An 11,030-nucleotide genomic window follows, 5' to 3' on the forward strand; every position below is an offset into this window, starting at 1 on the left:
CCACTTCTGGCTTTTTCTGTTTATGTGGTGCTGAGGAATCGAACCCAGGGCCTCATGCATGTGAGGCAAGCACTGTACCACTGAGCCACCCTCCCAGCCCTCTAATTTTTATTGTTATTATAAAGTTGATAAACAGAGGGGTTATAATTACATAACAGGTAAAGAGTACATTTCGTTCTGGACAGTGTCACCCCTTCCTCAGTCTCTCCCAGTTTTTCCCTCCGTCCCCCACAGGTTGTATAGTTCATTTTCAACAGTGTCCAGTGAGTGTCACTGCTGCATTTCTTCACCAGTTGTCCTTTTCTGTGTCCCCTTCCCCTCCAAAGAAAGATAAATGAACAAAGAAGACAATAGAAAAATAAAACAGCAATAACAAAAAATCCTCTTGTTTCCATTTCCTAGAGTTCATTTTGGATATCTGTTTATATATTATATATATATATTTATGTTTTGCCAGGCTATATGTCAGACTTGCACTCTACCATTTGAACCACTGCACCACTCCCAGCTTCTTTGAGTAGTTTATTGGAGATGAGCTTTGTTGACTTTTGACTGAGCTGGCTTGGAACCATGATCCTCAGATCTCAGCCTCCTGAGGTAGCTGGTGTTTCAGGCATGAGCCACCAGCACCTGTCTTATTTTTATATGATGAGATGCACATTGGCATTGTGCCTTTGTGTTACTCTCCTAAGAATATCTTCCTTTGGTCTCACAATGTATGAAAGCCTAGAGTCCTGTATAAATTTATCATGTCCCAATGTATTTTAGATTGTTTCCATATAAAAGTGAAAATATGCACCATTTGTCTCTCTGAGCTTGATTTGTTTTAGGCTCATCAATTTCCCTGCAAAGACAATATTCTTTCTAATGGCTGTGGATAATTTTATTGTGTATAGGTACCACATGTTTGCATCTGTAGGGCGCCCTGACTGTTTCCACAATGGTGCTGAAGCTTCTCTTTCTTTCGTGCTGGGGACTGAAGCCAGAGCTTCAAGTGTGCTAGGCAACCAGTCTACCACTAAACTACATTCCAAGTAAAAAAAAAAAAAAACACATTTACAAAGACGGTTTCCAATCAAGATTAGGAGAAAGGCAAAATACTGGCTACAAGCATTCCACACATGTGCAGATGGTTCTGGCTAGGGTATAGCCCAAACCATGAGCAACATTGCTAAATGATGAAAATAGCCTGTTGGACATGACAGAATGAGGCAAGGGCATAGACATAGAAGACGCAGAATAAGAAGAAAATATATTTCTGAAGCAAGCAAGAGGTTGCTCCCAGAGCAGATGCTTTCAGGGAACCTTGTTTTGCTCTCCAGTTGAGGCTGGGCATTTTCAGCAATGAGAAATACTCTGACACTCTTCCAGGGAGGGCATCACTGTGTCAATACCATTATTTTCCAAGCTGAACCAAGTCAAGGAAGAGTTTTGCCCCTGACCTACATCCCATTCCCAATTTCCCTCTGATGTAGGAGTCTGCACTACTGATTGCTAAAACGACCCGATCTGTCTTACTAAAGAGGCAATTTTTAAAGATTTATTATTATTATATATATTGTCTTCATCTTTTTTTTTCCTGTGCTAATCCTGGGCCTTGACCTCCGGGCCTAGGTGCTGTCCCTGAGCTCTTTAGCTCAAGGCTCGCAATCTACCACTTGAGTCCCAGCGTCACTGCCAGTTTCTGAGTGGTTGATTGGAGATTCAAGTCTCACGGGGCCTGTTTTGTCCGGTCTGGCTTTGAATCATGATTCTCAGATCTCAGTCTCCCTGGCTGGTCTCAAAGTTGAGGTCTTCCTGTGGGCCTCCCCCAGGGGCTGGGCTCCTGAAAAGGTGTTTTAACACCCAGGCGTTAGGCATGAATCCGTATTCCGGAGTGTTCCTTTCGGAAAAGGTGTCCTGTGAGGTCAAGTGCCACTGGGGTTAGGTCAGTTCCCAGACACTGCCCTTTCCCTCCCAGGCCTGGTGGGCTGCCCAGTTCCCCTCCCACAATGCACCTGGGCACGCACGCCTCCTGCTGGCGTCAGACGCCGCACTGGTTGCCATGGCAGCGCCGGCGTTGGGGTCTGCGCGCTTTCCCGCCGCTCGTTGGGCCCGGCGCTGCTCCGAGAAGGCGCTGTTCACGTTCTGTTCGCCCTCTCCAGTCTGTACATCTGATCTTCCCTACGGCTGCGGTCGGCCTCCTGCAGCGTGGAAAATAAACCCAGCGAGCCCCCGAAAGGCCGCGGGCGGTAGCCTGGCGGGAAACTGGGTCGCCCGAACCCCGAGCAGCGCGACGGCGCCGTCCGGTGGCTCGGGCCCGCGCGCCCGGGTTTCAAAGGACAGCTTTGGGGTCTGGCCTCGCTGGAGGTCCTGGAAAGAGCCAGGATGCCGCGTCCCGTCCTGGAAGATGCGACCTGATCGCTCCTGCGCTTTCACTTGTGAGGAACGTGTACATGATCGGCAAGCAAAAGCCTGTTCGGATGGCCTTCGTGTGTGTGTGTGTGTGTGTGTGTGTGTGTGTGTGTGTGTGTGTCTGTCTGTCTGTCTGTCTGTCTGTCTGCTTTCCAGATGAGAAAATTGAGGCCAATACTAAATAATCCTCCATCCTCATCATACCATCGCTTTCGTTTGACTCATGTCTGTCTGATGACAAAGCCTCGGTTCTCTTCGGAATTCCACTGTCTGTGGGTACAGGACTGGGTAAAGGTATGCACTTACTATGTTGACCAGAACCTGAGCTGGAACCAGGATATAGAAGAAGATCCTTGGTCACTCTTTTTCCAATAGGTGAGGGGGAAAAGCAGAAGCTGAGTCTCTAACTTGCAATGGAATCATCTGGAATCCTTGGTAAAATGAAATTCTTTTTTTTTTTTTTCCAGTCTTAGGGCTTGAATTCAGGGCCTGGGCACTGTCCTTGGGCTTCTTTTGCTCAAGGCTAGCACTCTACCACTTGAGCCACAGCACCACTTCCAGCTTTTTCTGTTTATGTGGTACTGAGGAATTGAACCCAGGGCTTCAAGCCCCAGGACTTGCACAAAAAAGAAAAAAATAACTTAAAATAACTTAAAAGTAAAAGAAGTCGAGTATTTTGAATACACATGGCTTGCAGATGTAATTACTTCACTAAGCAAAACTCAGTAGAAAATAACCTAGATGAAAAATGATCATAATTCATCGAGCACAAGTTTTCAGAATTTGAATAAACAGAACAGAACCAGACTGAAAATGGTTATGGCAATCCATCTGCTGCAGAGAAGCCAGCAATTGTCTTGGTTTCTTGGATCATGTTCTCCAGCTGTTCTGAGGACACTCCCACCTGGAATCCAGACATCGCTCTAAAAGGCCACCAGTCCAGGACTCAGGCAAGCAAATACAAAGCTACAAAGTGATTCAAGTTCCCAGACTTTCATGTCACCTCCAGCCTTTCAGGTCTTCCTGAGACCTGAGTCTCAGACCTGGCAGAGTCTCTAGCCACAAGGAGCAGAGACAAGCTCTCATAGTGTGAACTTCCTGAAGCCCCCTCACACAAAGCCTCCATGAGCATTATGACAGTGTGGTGGCTTTTTATATTAACGTTTGACTGAGTACCAAACATGTGAAACAAGGTATGTAAACAAGGCACACTAGCCGTTCTTTTTAAACTTTTTAAAAAAGACTTATTTTAAAAGTGTTGTACAGAAGGATTACAGTTACATAAGTCAAGTAATGGTACATTTCTTTTTGGACAGTGTCACATTTTCCCTTAGTCTCTCTCACAGTTTTTCCTTCTTGTCCCCACCCACAAGTTGTATATAGTTCATTTCCCACATAGTGTCTAGTGAGTACTACTGCTGCATTTGTTCAACCCTTTGCCCCTCAGTTTCTATACCCCCTTTGTCCTCCAAAAGACATAAATGAACTATAAGACAGAAAGGAAACAACAACAACATAGAAGAAAACCTCTTGTTTCCATTTCTTGAAGTTAATTTCAGTATTATTGTATATGATCAGAAGTACTTAGGTATTGTACCTTTCTGTTCCTCCCCTAAGAATATCCTCCTTTAGTCTATGTGTGAGTGTCTAGAGTATATTATGTCCCAGTGTATTTTAGATCTAACTTCCACATATGAAAGAAAACCGTGTGCCATCTGCTAGCAGTTGTCTGGTGCAGTGAAGAGTTCAAGTAGAAGAGTAAATAGAAGGTAGGTATAGGCGCGTACTCCTGTCTCTTTTCCTCTGCTTTACCAAAGCTCTTTCACTGCTTGCATGGCTGGAAATGGGCTTTCTGAGGCATCAGCATTTTCCCAAAGGCTGTGTCTATGTCTATATCTAAAAGGAAAAGAGAAGCTGGATGCCAGTGGCTCACGCCTGCAATCCTAACTACTCAAGAGGCTGAGACCCAAGGATCTCAGTTTGAAGCCAGCCTGGGCAGGAAAGTCCATGAGACTCATCTCCAATAAACTACCAAGAAGGCTGAAGGAGGAGCTGTGGCTCAAGTGGTAGAGTGCCAGCCTTGAGAAAAAGAGGATCAGGGACAGTGCCCAGCCCCAGAGTTCAGGGCCCATGACAGAAAGCAAGCAAGCAAGCAAGAGGAAGGAAAGAAGGAAGGAAGGAAGAAAAGGAGGAAGGAAGGAAGGAGAAAGGAAGAAAGAAAGAAAGAAAGAAAGAAAGAAAGAAAGAAAGAAAGAAAGAAAGAAAGAAAGAAAGGAAGGAAGAAAAAGAAAGAAAAGGATTCCTAATAAAAGTATTGGTCACACACTCCAGCAGCCTAGGTCTGGGCTGAGGACTATGGAGAGCGTTGCCTTTGGAGACGCTGCCTCTGGCTGAATTCATTTTGGACTTGAGAAGTGATTCCTCTTGAGGCCAGTCCTAAGTGGATCAGGCTCTCCATTCTTGGAAACATGCTGCCAACTCACATCTCTCTCCTTGCTATTTTTCCCAGCAAGAAGCCTACCCTCAGAAAGGTTAGATGATTTTCCCAGATCATACTGTTAGCAAGAAAGGCAAGTGGGATTACATTTCAGATGAATTAGAAGTTCATATGATGCTGCCTTGTATTCTGTTATTTTCTCTTGGAAAGGGAGGCAGTTGTCTCCCAAGGTACCTTTCAGCGGTGAGAAGCAGAGACTCATAGGCATTCCCGTGAGTGCCTCACAAGGAAGCCCGTAGCTCTTTCTTCTTTCAGAGACTAGACTTTACTTCTAAATACACATGCCATGCAGGAGCCCTCAGGCTGGGATGGGAGGATATGCATGTGTCCCTCAGTGCTAATGGTGTACGCCAGTTTCCTAGTGCTAACACTAGGTTAACTGGGAATTAACTTGGAATTGACACAGTTGGAATTAGCTTGGAAATAGCACAGTTGTGTGCATGAATGAGACAGTATGTTCCTCTTGCTGGGTAATCAACAGGCCTGGAGCTCAGATGGTTGGTTCAATGATCAGGGATAGACATTGAGTGATAGACCTGAAGAAAGAAGTAGACTTACCCCTGCCCACCCCTCTTCTAATGCTGATCCTGAGGCTTAAACTCAGGCCTGGCCACTATACCTGAGTTGTTTTTTTTTTTTTTTTTTGCTCAAGCTAGCATTCTGCCACTTGAGCCACATCTCTACTTCCAGCTGTTTTGGTGTTCAATTAGAGAAGAGACTCACAGACTTTCCTGCCCAAGCTGGCTTTGAGCTGAAATCATCAGATCTCAGTTCTCTTGAGTAGTTAGGATTATAGGTATCAGCTACTAGCACACGACTTCATTCTCTCTATTAAAGGGGATATATCCTCTAGTGCATTGTAACAAGTTGCTGGTGTAGTGGACATTAAGGAGCAAGCGTGCTCTGCTCTGTGGCCAGGCACCTTGCAAATCTGTCATCCACTTAAATCTCCCTTGCTGCTATGCAGGTCCGACAGAACACATCGTTCAGAAACCATTTGTCCAGATGCACTTAGGTAAGATACAACTGGATTGTCTAATTTCTAAGCACAGACCTGGACTCCATGACCAGACAAAGCTATTCCAGGCCTGGCCCTCACACCATTCATCTTATTCTCCGATATTCGTGAATAAATAAGCTTAGGGTGGTTTTCACTGTGTGTTAATATCTGACTCAACAGACCCGTGAGGCTTAAATGAACTAGTCTAAGTATAGTGCCAAACCTGACTTTCCTAAATTATGCTCTACAAATCCCCTCAATCCCAGAAAAGGCTATAGAGAGAGGTAGGAAGAATAGCACTGAGTGGGGCAAGTGGAAAGTAAATCCCAGAAGCAGCATTTGGTCAAGCTGTGGGACCTATTCCTAACTATCTGCTTGCATTTGCCCCCCCCCTCTCGATGGGAATGCCATGCACAGCAGGCAGCCTTCCTCTCAAGGTGGGACCAAGATGAGTAGGTAATAAAAATGAAGGACATATTCTTGGTAAGCATGATCACTCTGACAGGGGAATGGGTCCTTTGGTTGAGAAGCTTTTCTGAGGAGTCAGAGTATCTGATATGCAACCTCCTCATTCTCCTAGCCAATGACCCTTGGGCTAGAGGTGATCTAAGTCACACTCTGTCAATGTTATGTGGATCATAAGATAAGAGCCTCAAACAGTCCTGTGGAAAGTGGATGGAGGAAGAATATCTACTCCTGAACAAAATCCTACCTACCGATAGTTTAGTACACAGAAAACTAGTTCCATTAGTCAATTTTCCACGGCTATGACAAACTAGCTATGCAAATCAAGTTAGAATGAAGAATGTTTTATTTGAATCCAGAGTTTGGGAGGTTTCAGTCCATGGTTGGTTGACCTCATTACTTGGGTTCTGTGGTGAGACAGGAATTCATGGTGGATCCAGCTGCTCAGTGCATGCACTGGAAAGCAAAAGGGAGAGAGGAAGGGGCTGAGGGCCCAACATCCCCTTCAAAAGCATGTCCCAGTGACCTAACTTCTCTCACTAGGCCGAAACACTGGCTGCTAGTAGTACCACCAGCCTTCAACATGACAGCCTTTGGTGGATACTAAGAACCAAGCCATGAGCAAAAGCAACCCTGCTCATGGTCCTTGTTAGACATGGCAGTGGGAAAAACTCCTTAGAGATGACCTGCCCCACAGACAACACCTAGGATGCCAGGTGGCTGATGTCACTTTGATTCCCACGAATTCAGTCATCTCACTGGGTTCTGCCTCTCCCTCCTCACTCTCCCAAATACGGCTGGTGCAAGAAGTTTGGTGTCCGGGAGGTAGAGATCAAGTAGGTGAGATAAAAGGTAACAAAAGTGGAAGGAAGTCTTGGAATGGGGATTACGGGGGACTTAACGCCTTTCTTCTTCAGTGGAATAAATATGAACACAGCTAAGCCTTCCTTTCTTAAATTAACCGGTCTCCTTGAATCTAGCAAGTGTGACTTGGAAAGAGGCTAGGCTTGTCGATTCTGCCCAATAGAAAGTTAAAGTCGTTTGCCCTCATGTAGCACATGAGTTCATTAGCAAAATGGGGTCATTATAACTGAGAGTACTGAGAAAATGATCTAGTCATAACAATATAAAAATAGGCATGCTTTTACACTGTGCACATGGGCTGGGGAACAAATAGAATGCCTAGTATCCAGACTCACACTGTATGTTCTGGGAAGGTAGTACCCAGCCCTACACTGCTTGTGCCTGAGAAGTACTAAGTAAGGCCCCATCTGCCCCTGCCCCTTTTTTTTTTTTGTCAGTCATGGGGCCTGAACTTTGGGCCTGGGCGCTATCCCTCAGCTCTTTAGCTCAAGGCGAGTGCTCTACCACTTGAGCCACAGTGCCACTTCTGGTTTTCTGGTGGTTTATTGGAGATAAGAGTCTCACGGACTTTCCTTGCCCGGGCTGGCCTTGAACCATGATCCTCAGATCTCAACCTCCTCAGTAGCTAGGATTACAGGCATGAGCCACCGGCACCTGGCTTGCCTGCCCTTCTTGAGCTAACTTGTCAGCTTGAGCTTACTTTTTCCATTGATCTCAAAGATTCTGCAATCCTGCAACCCTGCCATGTAGAGTTGACACAGTAAGAGAAGCTTAAACAGCTTTTTTTTTTTTTTAAGGTGAAGATGTTCTGTTTATTTGGAGAGTCAATACATGGTCTAAGGAACATAAAATGATTCCAGAATACCATTTTTAGGACATGCATCTCTTAGTTCCACTATAAAACAGTCATTATTTATTTATACATAATAGATTCATTGTCCATATAAATGGTCGTCAAGGAAAAGAATTAAGATATAGGCCCAGCTAAATGATTATGTTTGGCAGTTTGTGATTCCATGCATGACACTACAACTTCTTGGAGTACTGTGCAGTAAATTGTGAATATTAAGCCAAGTGTATGTTTCATATGTGAAAATGTGGATTATTTTAGAGCAGCCTTTAGAAAGCCAACTATAGAACCTTAAGAAAAGGAAACTTTTTGGGGGGAGGGGTACGGTCTTGGGGCCTGAACTCTGGGCCTGGGCGCTGTCCCTCAGCTCTTCAGCTCAAGGCTGGCACTCTACCACTTGAGCCACAGCGCCACTTCCGGCTTTTTTCATTTTGCTTATGTGGTGCTGAGGAATTGAACCCAGGGCCTCATGCATGCAAGGCAAGTGCTCTACCACTGAGCCACCTTCCCAGCCCGGAAACTTTCTTTTCTCTGGTACATCTAGGACATCTGTAAACTCTGAGCATCTTCCATACTATATGTAATCTTCATGTCCTCTGAAATCTAAGATGGTATATATTTCTTTCCAATAACTTCATACTTAGCTTTCATTTTCAAGGTAATCTCATACTGCTCATCATTTCATCTGCATTCTAGGCTGGCAGCAGAAAGGGAAGGGAAATAAAGCTGTATACCTTTCTGCTGAATTAGCTGCATGTAAGGTGCCAACCTCAAAATTCTATACAATTAGTCTTAACACTATAGCATCCAGAAATAAAGAATGCTTGAAGATGTGTTTCAGTAAAATTGGTTCTGTCACTGGCACAAGGACTGTGATCACTGGAAATTTAATAGAATGTCTTATGCCATATTCCAGAAAGACATTTGAAGCCAGTCTGGAAAGATATATCCACAAGATTCTTACATCCAATTGAATGAAAGACAAGATAAGAGCTAGTCATCCCTGAGTCCATTTTGTATCTAAGTTCTTTGCCCTGAGTCCATTCCCATTACAAACACCTTGGGAACTCCATGACCTAATCTAAAGGATTTGCTGATAAGCATCTAATGACAAAAGAATAATTGCTTCTCAGTGAAATTGCCTAATGAAGAGAACACCAACCAGGCTGCAGTGGCTAGTTCAGATCTCCTCAGAAGACCACTTCTGTAACAACTTCAACTTCCAAAGGTGGAGAAGGACAGAGATGATGATCAACTCAGGTCACAGCTTTGGCTGACCACTGTGCAAACCTTTCTTCCCACCCCTGAGATTTTTTTTTACTTTTTTTTTAAATTGTAAAAATGCTGTACAGAGGGGTTACTGTGTACAAGGTAATGGGTACACTTCATATTGAGCATCGTTGCCTCCTCCTTTGTTTCCCCTTACCATCCCTTCCCTCCCACCTCCCCAACACGCCCCCCCACCGAAGTTGTGAAGTTCGTTTTCAACATAGTGTTTTGTACATCTCATTGTTACAATGGGTCACCGTTTACTTTATTTAAGCATTTTGTTTTTACCTTTCCCCTCCCGGATTAGAAAGTGCATATACAAGATGCAGGGTACCAACATCAAATACAGTGAAAACAGGGGTTATATCAGGGGGGAGGAACACACAAAGCAACAAAAGAAAATCACATGATACACTATAAATATGTTAGAAACAATAGCAAGAAAAAAAAAAGATATTTGTGTCCCTATCTTTTTTTTTTTTTTGTCGGTCATGGGGCTTGAACTCTGGGCCTGGGTGCTGTCCCTCAGCTCTTCAGCTCAAGGCGAGCACTCTACTACTTGAGCTACAGTGCCACTTCTGGTTTTCTGGTGGTTTATTGGAGATAGGAGTCACATGGTCTCTCCTGCCCGGGCTGGCTTTGAACCTCGATCCTCAGATCTCAGCCTCCTGAGTAGCTAGGATTACAGGCGTGAGCTACCAGCTCCCGGCTTGTGTCCCTATCTTGGGGTTCATTTCACTTAACATCATCTTATCTGGCCTTTTCTGCTTGTCCTACACATGTACTAGTTATTGCAAATAAGGGAAACCATCTTAATATAACTTTTTCCAAGTCTCTCCATTTCCTAATGAATGGGGCAATGTCATTCTTTCTGATGGAGGCATAGAATTCCATTGTATCTATATACCACGTTTTCTTGATCCATTCATCTACTGAAGGGCATCTGGGTTGGTTCCATATCTTAGCTATAGTAAATAATGTTGTGATAAACATACTTGTTCTGGTAGCCTTAGTATGGCCTTGTACTTGTGATCGTTTGGGTAAATGCCCAAAAGTGGGATTGCTGGGTTGTAGGGGAGCTCTATGTGGTGTCTTTTGAGGAGCCTCCATATTGCTTTCCAAAGTTCCACCCCTGAGTTCTGTGTCCATTCAAACTCACAGCTCAGTTGTGAACCCTAAGACGACTGAAGATGGGCTGATGTTATGTCTCCCACGGCATGATTCTGTGCCCTTCACCAAGTCTTTTATATGTGGCATATATGGGCAAATGGCCAGGCCTGACATATGGAACTCCTGGAGTTTGGGCCTAGGGTCAGTTGGTGGAGGGCCAGTGGTAATTTATACAACACCTCTTTTCATCCTATATCTAGTTCACCATCATCCTACAACATCTGGATTCTAGGATACCATAGTCTTCAGATTCTTTTCTTCATTCTCCAGCCTTCCTTCTTAGATCCAGCTGCCCCTCCTTTCTTCAGCAGAGCTAGTTCTCCTCCAGGCCCCTAAGATAACCTATATTCAAAATTGTGCATTTGATATATATCTTTAAGATAGGTTTTTCTTTTTTTTTTTTGGTCCGGTCGTGGGGCCTGAACTCTGGGCCTGGACGCCTTCCCTCAGCTCTTCAGCTGAAGGCTAGGGCTCTACCACTTGAGCCACAGTGCCACTTCCGGCTTTTTTCTTTTTGCTTA

The sequence above is a fragment of the Dipodomys ordii genome, unplaced genomic scaffold (assembly GCF_000151885.1).
Source record: "Dipodomys ordii isolate 6190 unplaced genomic scaffold, Dord_2.0 Scaffold57, whole genome shotgun sequence".
Taxonomy (NCBI): Eukaryota; Metazoa; Chordata; class Mammalia; order Rodentia; family Heteromyidae; genus Dipodomys; species Dipodomys ordii.